Source organism: Corvus hawaiiensis, chromosome 16 (genome assembly GCF_020740725.1).
Source record: "Corvus hawaiiensis isolate bCorHaw1 chromosome 16, bCorHaw1.pri.cur, whole genome shotgun sequence".
NCBI lineage: Eukaryota > Metazoa > Chordata > Aves > Passeriformes > Corvidae > Corvus > Corvus hawaiiensis.
In genome coordinates, this window is record NC_063228.1 from 7,130,354 (window position 1) to 7,146,442 (window position 16,089).

The 16,089-nt window shown below is 50.1% G+C and overlaps 1 protein-coding gene across 4 annotated transcripts in view; it reads left to right on the forward strand.

Annotated features, from left to right (window-relative positions):
- The window catches only part of EPN2 (epsin 2), a 54,541-nt gene that overhangs the window by 1,072 nt on the left and 37,380 nt on the right, over positions 1–16,089 (forward strand). For 3 of the 4 annotated variants that reach the window (XM_048321098.1, XM_048321100.1, XM_048321101.1), the window contains exon 1: positions 11,356–11,471. The exons of the other annotated variant lie outside the window; for it this stretch is intronic. The gene's annotated coding sequence lies outside the window, so the exon portion shown is untranslated. Of the gene's footprint in view, positions 1–11,355; positions 11,472–16,089 lie in introns of those variants that run through there. 4 annotated transcript variants of the gene reach the window in all.

Here is a 16,089-nt window from a genome sequence, read left to right on the forward strand (position 1 = left end):
CCGGTGACTGAGCTCTCCACCGGGGTAGTCAAATTTCGGTTCCTCCTCAGGGCTGGCTGGTTAACAAAGAAGTTATTAATAACCAATTAAGCCACAGCTCACGTCATGCCTTCCTCAGGAGCGGCCCTGGTTCCTCCTTTGGCTCCATACCCACCTTGTGGTTTTGGGGGGGACGTCTGGGGAGGTGTCCCCTCCCTACAGGGCTGCTAGTGGGATGGACATGCCAAGGTGACACTTCCCAGGGCTGTGGGGGACTGCCAGTACAGAAGTGACTTGGGGCTGGGCTGTGGTGTGTTTGGCTGAGCTGCTGGTGGGACAGGAGCCGTGTGTGGCAGGAATTTGGGCAGTGCCAGGGCAGATGGTGACAGCCATGGGGGCAGCCAGAGGCCAGAGGAGGAGGGTCCCTCGCTGGCCACTCGCTCAGGCTGAGGATGTGCGGGGGGCCACATCCCAGGCAGCGCAGGAGGCGGAGGGGCTGCTGGAGCTGGGCCCACCGGGAGAACGCGTGGAGCGCCGGATGCGCCACGAAACCCCAGAGAATCCGGGCACTGTGCTCCTCCTGAAACCGCCTATTCAGGGCACAGACAGGCAGGACAAGGGGGAGGAAGCGGAGGGAAGATGGAGCACTGAAGGCCTCTGTGTCTGGCCGGACGGATGCAGGTGCAGCTGTGGATTCCCCGGATGCTCCGCACTGCCCTTTCCTGCGGGGAAGCAGGGGATGTACTCGGGAGTCCCCCCAGAGTCCCCAGCCCTGCTGTGACTCTGATTTATTCCTGTTGCCACAGCGTCCAGTGCTGACTTTTCCCCTCTAGAGGCAGGTCTGCGTGGATTCTCTGAAGTCTCATCCAGGGTTGGGCTGTCCCTCATTGCTCTGACCTCTCTCCCCTCCTCAGCTGAGTATCTGCGGGAAATGTTTAGCAATTAAGTAGCTGTGAAAACTCTGCCCAGCCTGTCATCAGCTGGGGCTGAAATGAGTGGACAGCCTCCAAGGTTGCATGGGAGAATCCACACACGTGGCTTTGCCTATCCCAACCCACACGGAGCTGCTGCATCCGCTGCCCTTTGGGAAACCAAGCTGCTGCTTTGGTGGCACAGCCCCCTCAGGGCAATTTCCTGAGTGTGATTTTTGCCTGTGCAAGGCAAGAGGAAAAACAGAGTGCAGATTTTTCGGGAAGCCGCAATAAAACTGATGGATTCCTCCCTAGGGCTGTGTTGGGTTGTGCTTTCTGACACATCAGCTGTGGCAATCCAGGGTAATTTCACGGAAGCCTCTCCAGATATCTGTGTGTAAATGAGAGCAGGATCTGGCCCGTGTTAAGGAACACTGCCCAGGGGTTTGCTCCAAGACGTGTGTTCTCGCTTTCTGCCCTCTTAGCAAATACAGCACTCCTAGGAGGCAATTCTGCATCTTAAATAGAAAGCCAAGGCACTGCTTTCTCTCGAAATATTCCTGCAGAGCTGGAAGCAGCATTTGCTTCAATGGAAGAGTTTGAGATCCCCAGGAAAATGGGGACGTGAGCCCCTTCCCTGTGAAGCTGATGGCACAGGAACAGCGTGGCTCTGACAGGGCTCATGATGTCAGGCACTAACATTAGCACAGGTAATAAAAACCCTCCCCACGTAGGTGTGTTTGGCACATGCACAGAGATGCAATAGCAAGCAAAGCATTTTGGCAAATCCCGTTAAATATCTGTTTCTACGTGGTGTTCCTTTCAGCGTCTGAAATGCAGATTTGTCATCTTCCTTCCTCCTTCCTCCCCTCTCTTCCTCTCTCAGGCTGAAAGAGGAACTGGGTTTGGGTTTTGCTGGTTTTTGGGCTTTGCTGGGGGGCTGATGGTCTTGGTCACTACAGGCTGAGCAGCGTGTGGAGCTGCAGATGGGGTGGCAGCAGGACACACTGGTGTGTTACGTCCTTTTGTCATATTAATGATACAAGATGGTGCCCTGCTGTGCTGGAGGAGTGGCCCTGCTGGTCCTCCCTGCTGCAGGAACTGGGATTTCGATGCCATTTCATGTCAGGGAGGTTTAGGTTGGATATCAGGAAAAGGTTCTTCCCCAGAGGGTGCTGGGTACTGCCCAGGCTCCCCTGGGAATGGTCACGGCCCCAAGGCTGCCAGAGGTCCAGGAGCGTTTGGACACCACTCTTAGGGACACAGTGGGATTGTTGGGGTGTCTGCACAGGGCCAGGAGTTGGACTTGAATGATCCTTGTGTGTTCCAACTTGGGATACCCCATGATTCAGCCTCTGGCATTGCCTGGGAGCAGGGGGCTGGAGGCACCACAGGGCACTGGATGCCTTGCAAGGGCTCAGATGAGCAATAAGGGCAAGAGTTTGATTGTGGGCAAGCTCCAGCTCCAAGTGGAGGGGGCAGTGTGGAGGGTGAGGTGGCTGAAGGAGCTCAGGGAACCTCTGGAGCAACAGAAACAGTTTGGACTGAGCACAAAGGGCTGGAATCACTTGTGGGAGACCCTCAAAAACAGCTTGGGAAGGGGCTACAGCCCCTCTCCAGTGTGGGGACCTGTGTCTTCTCCCTCTGGAGACCAGATTAGCACAACTTCTATATCCCAACCTGATATCTGCTTGCTGCTCCCTCAGCTGGGATCAGGAATGCAGTCTCCAGTGGTTTGCAGCTGTGCTGTTCTAGGCTCCCCGGGGCAGAGACAGATCAGTAAATAATTTTAGCATATGTTTAAACCTCCCTGAGCACCCCTGGGTGCCGAAGGCTTAGGGAACGTGCTAAGTGTCTGCAAGGCTCAGGAGAGGCTTTAGCCTTGAGGGTGGAAAACGTGCCAGTCTGTGGAGAGTCTGGAGAAAGGGGCTTTACAGGGATGGAGCTTTTGGGAGAAACCCAGGAGAGCTGAGGAAAACAGCACGTGGGTGCTGCCCTCGGCCTCTGCGCTCAAAGATGATAAACGTGAAGGTCTGGAGCTGGGAGCCAATGTGTGGGAAGGTAAGAGCATCCATCCTGCTTCAAACCAGGTGTCCAGTCCAAAATCTGAACACTGGCAGTGTTTACAGAGAATGTTTGAGGGTAATGGGAGGATATTATTGGAGAGGGACTTTTCACAAGGATGTGTAGTGATATGATAAGGGGGAATGGCCTTAAGCTGCAGGAGGGCAGGGTTAGATTAGATATTAGGCAGAAATTCTTCCCTCTGAGGGTGGGGAGGCACTAGATCAGGTTGCCCAGAAAAGCTGTGGCTGCCCCTGGATCCCTGGAAGTGTCCAAGGCCAGGTTGGATGGGGCTTGGAGCAACCTGGGATAGTGGAAGGTGTCCCTGCCCATGGGTGGGGGTTTGGAGCTGGATGATTTTAAGGTCCCTTCCTACCCAAGCCATTCTATGATTCTCTGATAAGAAGAAAAAGTGAGTGAGCAGACAGAATTCCACACTGTGTACTCCTTGGATGCAGCAGCACAGGGCCTGGGCACCTCCCGAACTGGAGCTGTGTCTGCAGGATGCATCTTGAAAGAGGCACCCGTTGAGTGACAGCATCTCCAGTTCCCTGCCTTCCCCCAGGCTCTGATCTCAGAGCAAATCAAGAGGTCCTGCCCTGCCTGGAGGGAAAACACTGGAGTCTCACGTTTCTCTCTCAAGTGCAAGCTGGAAAAGCTGATGCAGACACACTCTGGAACGCGCCTGTAATGAAGAGCAAGGCACAGGGTGTTTGTGTGGAAGTGCCTGTCAGTTTTCATTTAAGGGTCAGTTGGTGGCTTTGTGGAGGAAATCGCCTGCACAGCCCAGCCCTTCCTCCCCAAGTGCTGGAGATCCTGCTGAGTGCAGAGCACTTCTCAGCTGAGCTGCGCAGGTGCCACAAACCCTTCTTCCGGCCCACTGGTGACACATGGGGCTTTCATGACATCAGGCATTTTGGGCTTCTTTAGTTTCCACCTTCCTGGATTAGCTTATTCAGCTTCTGTCTCACCAAAGGCCACTTTCAGTATTGCTAAAATCTGTTGTGGTTGTGTGTGGTTTGCACCCCACGCCCCTCCCAAAATGCTTTGGGTGACGTGAAAGCTTAAAAGAGGCTTCTTGAGGGACAGAGGGAACTTGCTGCCTGTAGCAACTCACTCTGCAGTTATTTTTGATTGAGGTTATTGTGGTTTGTGCCCCAGAAGAGATGGGGCTGTGCCCAGCCAGTTCCCAGCAGTGCTGGTGTTTGCCTCTCGCCTTCCCCTGTCAGAAATGTTTGATTTCTAAAAATCAGAAGGCAACAGACCCCTTTGACTTCCTCTCACGTTCACAGGATCAGGGAGCAATCCTGTATTTCTCCATCTCAGTCTGTAAGAATGTGGAAGCTTGTAGGAGTATTAATTACAGCCAATTATAACCTGCTTGACTGGCTAAGGTGCTCAAATGGCTCCTGAGACTTGCTGTTGGTGAAGAGGGATGTTTCCCTTCTACCAGGTTTTTGAGGAGCTCAGAGCAGGGCTGATGCATGGAGCAGCTTGGCTGGAGAGTGTTAGGACTGAACACGTTCTGGAGGAATTCTTGCCTGCAGTGCTGTGCCGTTTGTTTGCTTTGTGGAGTCCTGATACCTTGTCAGGAATCTCTTCCAGCCCAGCTGGTGAATTCTTTTAATCTGCTTGTTTATCACACAGGGACCGTGTATTTACAGCTCTGCACTGTTGTTTAGGGTTTTTTACAGAGTGAAAGTTCCTGGGAAGTCCTGTTGAGGATGAGATGGGGCAGCAGAGACAAGTTTGGAGTCAAAACTGTGCATGCAGATATGAAAGTTTCAACTGGCTTTGTGAGCCTGGGAATGGAGGAAGTTACTTGCAGAAGTGGGAATCAGAAACCCAGAAACTGGGCCAGCTAATTAAGTGACTGGCTGGATGCTGTGCAAACACAAACCAAACAGACAGCTCTCAGTTTTCATGTCTAGGGGGAAAGCTACCAGCCTTTCAGCTGCGCTAACCAGTGAGGGGCATCCAGCTGTAACCCAGGGATGTGGCAGCTCTGTTCCAGCCTCTCTGTTTGAAAGACACAAAATACCTGCAGCTTCCAGTACTTGCTCTGCTTTGGGGGTCCCATCTTTGTGTCTGAGAGCAACGCTCTGAAATTTGAGCTAAAACTGGCTGGAGCTGTGCAGCTCAGCTCCCAGTGTTGGAGCTGAGGTGGCTTTCCAGGCAGCCTGTGCTGCCAGGCACCGGATGCTGTGGGAGCAGAGCACACAGGAAGGAAGCTCCTGCTGTCCTGATGATGCCCTGAATCTCTGTGAGCACCCCATTGTGGTGTGGTAATGCTGATTTCAGTGTTGGTACCCCTGAGTCACCCCAGGTAAGGGGTGGATGAATTGCTGCAGCTGATTCCTGTGGAGAAGGTGGGGCTTTCTGGGTTTTTGTGCTTAAATGTGAAACTTCTTGTGCTGGACAATGCCCTCTGCCAGCAGTGGCCACACGCTGGGTGCTTGGTTGTAGGCACACATCACTTCCCCCTCTCTTTTCCAAGTGTACAAAGTCTTTAGCCACCCTTTCCAGCCAGGACCAGCCAAAATCCCTGTCCCAGCAGGAGAGAGGAGACCCAAATCCCAGAGGATTCCGCAGAGCCAGGAGCACAACTCTCCTGACACATTCCTCCGAGTGAACCCCACAGGGCGTTTTCCCTCAAGAAGAAACAGCTGTGAGGAGTGGCCACGTGAGGTCCTTGTGCAACTGCACAGGTCATCCTGTGGAAGTTATTATGGAGCCTCTATCAGTTCAGAGGATGGGCCTGGGGCAAAAGGGAGGGTCTGACTCTCCCGGTGACATGCTTTGGGTGGCTGCAGGAATGATGAGGAGGAATTCTGATGGGTGACGTTGTCCATCAGCTCCATCCTGGCAGGAAGTCCTCTTGTTGTGACAAGGAGGAAGTCAAGAGGGATAGGACAAACTGTACCAAGCAAAAGGGAATGCCTGTCCTTCAGCAGGAGCTTACTGCCTCTGCCTTGGTGACTTGCTTTGGGGAGCCAGATGGTAACACTAAATGAGCCCAGCTTTGCTGGGCCTGAGTCTGCCACTCCAAACTGTGCAGATGGTCCTAGTGGGTGAGTGCTCCCAGCCTGGAAACAAGCAGCAGATCCAGGCTCTTTAGGTCAAATGTGCTCCTTGTGTCCTATAAACCCAGAAAAATACCTCCTCAGCAGTTGGTGTGGCCTTGTATGGCCCTGTCCTCTCTTTTCTGCTGATGTGGGTGCTCATCTGACCCTCTGGTGAGCTAGTTTAGGGAGCTGAACTGGTTGAGAAGCAGCACTCCCCCCCCAAAAAGTGATTAATCTTCACCACGGGTGGTATAAGCTGGTACTGGTGGCAAGGAGGGAATGGGAAGGGGTGGTGGAGGAAGGGCAGGAACCACAACACCCTGACTTAGGTCAATTAAAACCTGTGGAATTTCACCCTGAGGCCTCAGTGGGATTTAATGTAAGCAGCACAGTAGCCTTGGCTTCTTGCTGTGGCATGGGAGAAACTGCACCTCTGGAGCAGTAAGGAGAAAGGAATGAGGGAAGGTGCCCACAGATGAGAACAGCTCCAGCTTCTAAAGAAACACAACACTTGGTAATTACTAGAACTAAGCACATTCAAACGTCACTGCCTCTTGCACTGTCAGAGCGCATTCATTTTGAGAAAACCAGAATGTGCTGGGCTTGCATTCTCTCTTCTCTTTTCATGAATCTGCCAACGTGTTCAGAAAAGGTCTGTTTTGAATACCCATATTAGAGGTGTATTAATTTTGAACTTGTCAAAACGAATATTTGCATTGGAAACAGTTCTACAAGTTTGTCTGCATCACGAAGGGAACGAACCTCCTCCTGCTGGCTCTGCTCTGATTAGCTTGGGTTGCTTCCAGCTGAACTCAGGCACAGGCTCACTGGGCTCTACTCTCCCTCATTCCCATCCTTCTGCTTTTCTCCCTTATTTAAAGATATTTGAAGAACCCAGGCTAAATATGATGGGAGGGGAGCTAAACTCTTATTTTGGTTCTCCTCGCTTTGTAGACAAACCCTGGAAGTGTGGTAGGGCTGCAGACCCTGTGGATCCATGTGTCTAATTGAAGCAGACAAGACTGTAACTCAGACTTTGCATATTTCCATGAAATATTCATGAATCCAGGAGAGAATAACCCGGGGTGAACATCAAGTTGTATAATCTGAATATATTCTCTATAACTGTCAGCAACATGCAGACAGCTCAGAAAATTCCGGGGAGGGTCTGTGCTTGTTGAGAAACATCTCGCTGCTTTGGCTCTAAGGACAATGATGATTGTGTTTGCCCAGACTATTTAATTAGCAGATTTCCCAAATTGGGCTCTTAGGGACTGAAGTCCCCATTTACCCCATGTGGAAGCATGTGGCTTCCCGGGAAGGCTGGGAAACTCCAGCTGCCACTGGTGTGGAGGGTGCCCAACCTCCGGAGACATGAGGCAGTTTCTCACTTGGCTATTTAATCCAGCCTGAAGTGCTGAACATTAAACACACCTTCATTTGATGATGCTCGTCTCTATTTCTGCATTGATTTCTCTGAAGACCTGTAGGTTAGGAGTGGGAAGGAAAATCAGTAATGGAGCAAAATGACTGTGATTTAGAGATCGGATTGCACACAGCCAGGGCCATGCATCAGGATAATGAGATTCAGTCTTGTTTGCTTACAAGCACTGGAGACAGAGGCAGAAAATGTGATCCACCAAGCCAGCTCTCAGGAAATGAGAAACAATGGAGTGAGGAAATCAAATTTCAAACGGCAGGGATATATTTATCGAGTTTTCCTTGGGATTTTTGCAGAGCTTTGGGGTGTTCTCTGTGCAGGGTTTTTTCGGGCAGCCAACATATGGCTGGAGGATTAGATCACTGCAAAGCACCGTTGTTTGTGACCTATTTGTTAATGCGGGGCTGGGGTCAGCGACAAGAGGCAAATGCACTTGTCATTGTTTGGGGCTTTTCAAGTGCTCTCCTGTTGTCCCTCGCACCCTGGCCAGACATTTGGAACAAACTCATTAGCTAATTAGTGGTGTGCTCTGCCCCACGTGGGTGATATTCCCATTATGGCTGTGGAACAGGCCCTCCTGGGGCTCCCTGGCAGCTGCTCTTCCCTAGGTTAGCTGGGAGGGCAGCCGAGGGAGGATGTGCCTTCTTCATCTTCTCTGGGAGAGCCTCTTGCATTCCAGACATCCCACTCCTTATCCTCCTGCTCCTTGCCTTGCAACAGTCCTCTACTCCTGCTTGCTGGATTCACTGCCACCACCTCATCTCTGGTGACCAGTGGTGGGACCTGAGGGCATGGCATGAAGCTGTGCCAGGAAGGTTTAGGTTGGGATACTAGGAAAAGGTTTTTCACCTGGTGCTGGGGCACTGAACAAGCTCCTCAAGGAATGGTCATGGCACCAAGACTGCCAGAGCTCCAGAAGTGTTTGGACAACACTTTCAGGCACAGGGTGGGATTCATAGAATCCCAGAATGGTTTGAGTTGGAAGGAATCTCAGAAACCCTCCAGTTCCACGCCTGCCATGGGCAGAGACACCTCCCACTATCCCAGGTTGCTCCAAGCCCCATCCAGCCTGGCCTTGGACACTTGCGGGGATGGGGCAGCCACAGCTGCTCTGGGCAGCCTGGTGTAGTGGAAGGTGTCCCTGATCCTTGGTGGTGTACTGTGCAGGACCACGAGTTGGATTTGATGTTCTTTGTGAGTCCTTTCCATATCCCGAGGATATCCTGGGAGTCTGTGAGCTGTGTGGATCGCTCTGCTGGTTACCGGGGTGGTGCCTCAGCTCTCGGCTCGTGGTGCCCAAATCAGACTGCAAATCATGGCCTTGAACTCTGGTTCTGCCAACGCAGCTGAAATGTCGTGGGCTAGGAAGGATCAGAGAGTGGCTCGGGTCAATATCCAAGGCATGGTACAGCCTGCTCCAAAGAGGGATGGGGCAGGGCTGGAGAGGGAAGTGTTCTACGCCAGCTCCTGGGTTTTAAATCAAGGACAAATGCAGTGAGCTCCTGTTGCTAAAATGAAACAAGAGACAGAAATCCACTGCCACGAGACTGCTCAGGGGACCACCAGGAGGGAACATCCCTGTGCAGCTTGGGCAAAGCTCTGCTGGTGCAGCTGTACCACTCAGGTACCTGCCCAGTGTTGCAGGAACACTGCAATTTAAGGCATTAACAAGGATATAATAATCAAAAAATAAGTACTTTTACTTGGCTGATTTGTTTTACTCGCACTAAGGGGCTCAATCTGGTTGATATAAACCAGTTTTTTTGGTGGAAGTGTGCCAGCTGCAGGAGGTTTTTGCTGGGTTTGCTGATTTGCACACTTAATGATGTAGACAGACACCTGGGATGGAGCTGGGAAAGGAGAGGAAGCTGCTTCCTGCTCTGGAGAGCTGTCTGCCCAGATCTGGAAGGACCACAGGCAGGAGAGAAGGCAGCAGGAACAATCCTGGTCTTCCCATTTTATTTTAACCAAGAGCTTTCTTCTCCTCCTTTAGAGCTGTCAGCATCTTATCATTAGGATTAATGAACGTGCACAGAAACATTGGGTTTCCATCATTGCTGTTTTCTTGCAGAGAAGAAAAGGGGGAAGTACTCTTTCAGCTCCTGCTGATACCATCAGATGTGTGCTGATCCCTCATTTTTTTCACCCAGAATTTAATCCTGCCTAGCTCAAGGTTAACAGCTAAGCCAGAATCACAGCTCGCTGCAGAAGATTCAGAGCTTCCTGGCTCCCAGATGGTGTTCAAAAAATTGGAATTTGCAGCATTTCTAAACAAGTTGCTTTCAATGCAGCTCACTCGGTGTTTCACTGCAGTTTTGTATGTAAGCCTCAAATCTGTGGCAGATTTGATAGTGGCTCCATGGGAGAAAGGGCTGGGCTGTAAGTGGTGGATGCTTCAGCCCTGGAAGTTTTCAAGGCCAGGTTGGATGGGGCTTGGAGCAACCTGAGATAGTGGAAGGTGTCCCTGCTCATGGCGAGGTTTGGAATGAGATGATTTTTAAGGTCCCTTCCCAAACCATTCTGAGATTTGATGAAGTTTGCAGCTCAGCCCAGCCTGACCTTCCTTTCACTTAAAAGCAGTGACTCATAAACTGGATTTTGCTCCACATTTCTGTTTTCCTATGCTTTTGTAAGGCATGATTCCTCAGGAATTTGGGTTTTAAATAACCAGCAGCACTTCCCTGTGCCAGCAGTGATCCAAGCAGAGCTCTGCTATCCAGCTTCTCCCCTGGCAGCACCAATCCCGATCGCCTCCCGAGCAGCCATGTCCCGTTTCCTTGAATTGTCTCACAGTTTTACGATGGGAACAAATATATCCAGGGAGGACTACAATGGAACCAGTAACCTCCTCCAGCCTGCGATACCAGACACAGGTTTAGTCATTATCCCAAGGGGAAGGACGTGTGCTGCGACCCACCCAGACCGTCCAGCTCCTCCCGCCACGTTCGTGCTTGTGTTCCTGCTGAGCTCCCCTTCATCACCCTGTGTGGTGACCCTGATCCACAAATGTGTCTGTAAAGTGTCCCCTTATCCATGAATGTGGTTATTTTATATTGGCATCTTCAGTGGGGGGGGGGGGGGGGGGGGGGCAGTGCAGTATCTGTGCTGTGTGAGGCAATGGGAGTTGTGCTGGGGAGGTTCAGGTTGGACATTGGGAGGAATTTTCTCATAGAAAGAGTGATTAAATATTGGAATGGGCTGCCCAGGGATGTGGTGGAGTCACTGTTCCTGGAGGTGTTCAGGGAAAGGCTGGATGTGGCACTCAGTGCCATGGTCTAGTTGACAAGGGGGTGTTTGGTCCTAAGTTGGACTTGATGACCTCAGGTCTTTTTCAACCTAATTCATTCTATGATTGTGCTTTGGGGGCTGCCAGCCTACACTGGACCTCGATTTTTGGGGGGCTACCCTGCCCTGAAATCAGTGTCTCCTGGGAGCTGTGAGTGTGGAAGGAGGAGGGTGTTCCCCAAGCCTTCTCCTTCCATCAGAGGTGGCCACAACTCCTCTCTAAACTGTTCGCTGCTCTATAAATGTGGTTATTTTGTACTGATAGTCATTATTTTGTATTATTTGTCCCTGGGTTTTGGGGGATCTCTAGCCCTGACACCAGTTTTTCTTGGGTGCTGTGAACACTGAGGGGGCTCCCCAGGCGCTCTCCTTCCGACGAAGGCAGCCTCGGCCCCTCTCCGAGGGCTCTGCCCGGCCACCCATCCTGCCTCACTCCTCACTGGCGCCGGGTCTGGCTGCGAGGAGCCGCGGCAGGAGGGAGGGAGGCAAGGGAAGAGGGAGGGAGGCAAGGGAAGAGGGAGGGAAGGAGGGGACGGGCAGCGCCGCGTCCCCCCCGCCCTCAGCGCGGCCGCGCCTCGGGGCCGCGCGCGGCCGCCGGTTCCGCCTCCTCCGCCGCCTCCCCGCGGCCGCCGCCGCCATGTTGGATGGTGCGTGTGGGTGTCAAGCGCAGCCCGCGGCCGCCGGGCACCGGGACACCGGGACACCGCGCCCGCCCCGCGCCCGCAGGTCAGCGCGGCTCCCGCGGGCTGCGGGACGGGGGGGAACGGACGGGCAGCCCCCGCACCCCCGCCTTTTCCCTCCGAGGGGCGCGGGGTGGGCGCGGGAAGGGCCCCCGGGGGTCCCCGCGGGGAGGGCGCGGGGCCGCGGTGGCCTTTGTTGTCGCCGTTGGGTGGCTGGGCGGGCGGCGGCGGGGACGGGCTGGACCCCCGCGGCCCGAAGTTTGGGCCTGGCTCCCGATGGGCCTCCCGGGGCTGCGGGGGATGGCGGGGCCTGCGGGCTCGGGGGGCTCCCGGTGGCGGCGCCGGGGCGGGGGGGGCTCGGGTCCGCCCTGTCCGACTCCCGCCCCGGCGTTGTTCACCTCCATCGTGGCGGGGCGGGGGTTATTTTGTCGTATTTTCAGTAATATCGTTGTTTGGGAGATGTGTATTAATGCTTTTAATCATTTTTAAGGGTCTGTTTTATATAGGGGGTTTGGACTGTATGATCTCCAGAGGTCCCTTTCAACCCTAATAATTCTGTGATTTTCTGTGGTTCTGTGATATTCTCTCTCTCCTTCTGTATTTATACATTGATACATAGCTATATATATGTATTTAAAATTTTTTACCTGCAGTACCTGTGATGCTACAGATTAGGGTTGGGTAGCCAGTGAGCTGTATTACATTAGGCATTATTGCTGTGAAATATATTGAAACAGTAATTATCACAGGCTGCCCACAATGGAAGTCCCCTATTTTAAAGCCGTAAGGCTTTAATATAAATGTTAAAATATTCATGTTAAGATTTAAAGCTCTAAGGCTTTAAAACTGGTAGCGTTTGGTCTCAGTTTTATGGGTGTGTAATGCTTCCCCCTCCCTCTTCTCAAGTATGGTATTGACGCTGATCTGAAAAGCCAAGTGAGATTTAAAATTTACAGCAATTGGACATTTTTCTTGTTCTTATCTATTAAGAAAATACCCTGAATTATCTACATGCTCATCTATTTTCAACAGGAGGCCTAAAATACTTGTTAGGATTGTGAAGCTGTTGCAGATGTTACGGGCTGTGGAGTCTGACTTCAGGAGTTCAAAATTCAAATCAGGCCACGAGATTAAGTTTTATTATTCTCTCCACTGAAATACATGTTTTATGGTAATACAGAACTCTTGCATAATTCCAGTGTGTTGCTATGTTTTGTGAGACACAAGGTCATAGGAAATTGTATTGTTGGGATATGAAATGTGGGATGAATGATTTTTTTAAAATTAGAAATATAAATATATTGTAATGGTATCTTTAGTAAAATGCAGCCTGTTTAGGAATTACTTCTCAGTATGTTTGTCTTGGCTGATTCTCAGATGTGTTATTTTTGAACCAACTCAAATATAGAGGTTTATTGGGAAGAATCAAAACTTTTGATAAATTTTCCTTTATAAGCGCAAAGTAATGGTAAACTAGCTCGACAGAATTTCAGAGATAATCTTGCCCATATTAAATATTTAACTATGTTATCAAAAATTATCAAGCACGAATGACCCATGAGTGTGCATTCCTGAAGGCGAAGTCTGATAAGGCCAAATTGACTGTGGGTTACATTTGAGGAAGTTTGACTTGGGGGTGCTGATTGTAACTTCCTTGATTCCAAGAAGTAACTCTGCAACATTACTCTTGTGTTACAACAGTTCTCTGACACAGCAGCTTGACTTTTGCATCTGCTGAGGAATGAAAATTATTATCAACCTTTAAGAAATGAAATGTAGCACTCACAGGATCTTAGAATCCCAGAATGGGTTGGGTTGGAAGGGACCTCGGAGCTTGTCCAGTCCCACCCATGCCATGGGCAGGGACACCTCCCACTGTCCCAGGTTGCTCCAAGCCCCGTCCAACCTGGCCTTGGACACTCCCAGGGATGGAGCAGCCACAGCTTCTCTGGGCACCCTATGCCAGGGCCTCCCTACTCTCACAGGGAGGAATTCCTTCCCGATATCAACATCCAATGCTGCTCTCTTGCAGTGGGAAGCCATTCCCCCTTGTCCTGTCCCTCCAAGCTCTTGTAAATAGCCTCTCTCTGTCTTTTTTCATCTCTCCATGGATTTTTCTCATGAGAAAAAGTAGTTGACCTGTTCTCTAGGTAGAAGCTAAGCAGTGGTGAGTAATACTTGGGCGGAAAAAGTCCTGTCTGTGAGTTACCTGATGGTTGTGGAAGGAGCAGAGGAGACATCCCTGACTGTCAGGAAGCCTGGCTGGTGATAGTCATGTTGGTTTTCACTTCCATTATTCCTGCAGTCACATTTAATGAAGAGTTCACAAACATCTGATGTCCAGTATAATGCAGGTAGCAGAAATGAATTTGGCTTGGACTGACCACATCATTATTTACATAACTGGTTAATCATGCTAATTTTGTTCCAGCTGTCAGCCGTTTGATTACTTTAAAACTTGGAGCTTTTAAGAAGCCTCAAATCTTGGATCACTGCTGGGAAATGCCAAAGGCCTAATTTGTTACTTCATAAAAATGCTGATAGTCTCTCTTGATACAGATATCGGTGTTTTGTTTCTTTGGCTGGTTTTTTTTCCTTTAGAGGGAGAGAGAAATCATTAAATGATAACCAGTTTAGGGGAAATACATTAAAGAGTAGTTATGATGTTCCTGATCTTGCTTTTCTTAGGTCTTGTACGTAGGATGGGGAAATGACTCTGGCTTTTGCTTGGTGTAGAAGAATGTAAGTTACTCTAATATCTTTCTTTAATGACTGGTACTCAGGAAGCAACTTCCCAGTCTTCCAGGGCCATATTTGCAGAGCGCTAAAGTGTCCCTTGGGATCTTGCTAATAGAAAATGAAATGTGCCTGGTTTGTAGGAATGCCTGTAATGTTCTTTTCCCACTTTGCCTCGCTCTGATCTGTGCGGGGAAAATATCGAAACGTACCAGTATCCTGCTGGCTTAAGTGCTTCAAAGAACAGCAGGTTTTTGTGTGTTTCAGTAGCCTGTCTGCTCATTAAGAAGGCAGGAGACTCCATGGAGGAGAACAACGTGGATTGCCGTCCTCTGGAATAAAACCTGCCGCAGCTGATTGTAGGTCTGTTAGCTTTGGTGTGCTCCAGGTTTGGTACAGACTGGGCTGTGCTGAATAACAGACCCTAAAAAGTCTGAGTTAATCAGTTTAGGTGGTTGTTACAGGACTGCTTTCCTGTTCTGGATGGAAAAAGAATTCAGAATGGATGAATGTGAGAGTGAATTCAGAGACTGTGGGCTTCAGGATGGATCTAGAACTCAGTGGCTGTTGGGTTGAGCCTCTCGGTGAGTGGTGCAGCAGGTAGAAAGCTACAGGAAAACTGGTATTCTTTATTTATCATTTTACAAATAACAGTTTTGTCTCTGGTTTCCAAATTTGGGATTTGCTTGATTTTATGATGCTGCTCCAAACCATTGATATGGGTCAGAAAGTTCTTTGGTGGTTTCTGTAGGTAACCACTGGTTGTAAGCAGAGTTTAAGGAGAGTAGCTTAAGTTACCAAGGTTGAGTTCTATGTAAATATCTAATAGTGGAGTTTGTATAAATGATGATAGTAATTAGAAAATCAGTATATACAAATACTTTGTATTTGTTGGTTGCACTGACACTGGAGATATTTGCAGAATTCAGTTTGTAATTCACTATTATGCCTTTTTATATGGAAATATAACTTTAAGTTACTATGCTAACGAGATGCTTTTCTTCTGTATAGATAATTTTCAGCTCATTTTTCTGGTATTGGTGCAAAAATTGAACTTAAATTGATCTCAGAGCCAATTCCCTGTGTTGCATTAATTGTTAATAGTGTGTCTATCCGTTTCCTGTCACCCAGGGCTGTTAACATAAATGCCTCTAACTGGTGCCTCGAGCTTGTGTTCAAGGTCAGGCCTGGGCTGTTCACGCCTCCTGTGCCTTGGCTTGCAAAATCCAGCTCTGTGCGGGTGGGGAAACAGAACTCAGGCACAGACAGGTCCCCACTGGCAGCGGGAGTGCAGCTGGCTCTGCTCTGGGGCTGGGTAAAACCAGTCCCAGCCCAGGCCTGGGTGCAGTTCTACCTTGGAGGCTCCCCTTATCTGTGTTTTATGGTGGAGGTGGCTGGGGGAAGTTTTAAGGAATCTGTCACACTCTGTTTTGTTGTCCTGATCCATACAAATTGTTTTCAAGGAATAGTTTTCCTTCTGCCATCAGGAGTGGAGCTCCCTGAGCTGTCTCAAGTAATTAGCTGAAATGTGTGCATGAGACCTCTGCAGTTTCCTTCCACAGTGTTCCTGCTCCTGTTTCCTTCCACACTGTTCCTGCCTTTCCTCCCAGAGCTGTTTTAGCCATGTTGTCTGCAGTGCCTGAGCCTTGTTGTGTCACCATATAGTAAATACTAAATGGTCATGAGGTCCAGGAGAGTTTGGAGGGTGACCCAGGCTGGAGGAGGCCTCTGTGCTGCTTCTGCAGGCTTGGGACAGACCCGGGCTCTTTCAGGCTTATCTGTTTCTCAGAATGCAGCACTCAGTGAACAATACTTGAATAAATTAAGGAATAATTTTTATTTTGAAAGTTTAAAGCTGCTTGTTAGTTTCAAACCGTGCCAGACACTTTAGCTAGAGATGTTTTATGTCCACCCTACAAGGCAGAAAT